Raw genomic sequence first — 545 nt, 5'->3', positions numbered from 1 at the left:
CGCCCGGCCGAGCGCACACGCGCGCACACGCACACGCGCGCCCTCACAGACCCTCGCGCGGGCGCTCACACACACGCACGCAGTGGAGCGAACCGCGGCTGGACGGCTGCCGCCGCGTCCCAGACGAACCACTACGGACCCCGGACTTAGGCGCCTTCCTCAGACGCCGCTAGCCGCCTGCAGCCCGGGAAGCGAAGGGCGCGGAGGGCGGCGGGCTCGCAGGCGTGGGTGCGCCCGGCTCCCGCCGCTTCGCTTCTCCGGTCTCTGGTCGCGGCGCCGGGCGCTCTCCGAGGTCCTAACCGAGCGGGCGGGCTCCACCACAGGCTCCGCCCCCGCCGTGGGAGGCAGGCCCCGCCCCCGGACCTCGCGCTCCCGCCCCTCGCCGGCGGAGCGCGCGGGCGCTGAAGAGGGCGGGGCGACCAAGAGCAGGAGCCGCCTCGCCGCCAATCCTGCGGTCCCGAGGCGCGGTAGGAATTTGGGGATAGGCTGGAGGAAAAGCCAAAGAAAGGGGGCGGGGAGAATTTAGAAAAGCAGGTGTTTGATTG

At 73.2% G+C, this 545-nt stretch overlaps 1 protein-coding gene across 2 annotated transcripts in view; it reads right to left on the bottom strand.

Moving 5' to 3' along the window:
• Positions 1-304, bottom strand: part of Stxbp5l (syntaxin binding protein 5-like) — a 369,984-nt gene extending 369,680 nt beyond the window's left edge. Inside the window, exon 1 of one of the 2 annotated variants that reach the window (XM_005386478.1) lies at positions 94-304. The gene's annotated coding sequence lies outside the window, so the exon portion shown is untranslated. The remainder of the gene's footprint in view (positions 1-93) is intronic. The other variant, XM_005386477.1, reaches the window with a different exon arrangement.
• Between the last annotated feature and the right edge of the window lie 241 nt (positions 305-545).

Source organism: Chinchilla lanigera, unplaced genomic scaffold, assembly GCF_000276665.1.
Source record: "Chinchilla lanigera isolate Chin_1 unplaced genomic scaffold, ChiLan1.0 scaffold00026, whole genome shotgun sequence".
Taxonomy (NCBI): Eukaryota; Metazoa; Chordata; class Mammalia; order Rodentia; family Chinchillidae; genus Chinchilla; species Chinchilla lanigera.
This window is presented reverse-complemented; position numbering and strand designations above follow the sequence as displayed.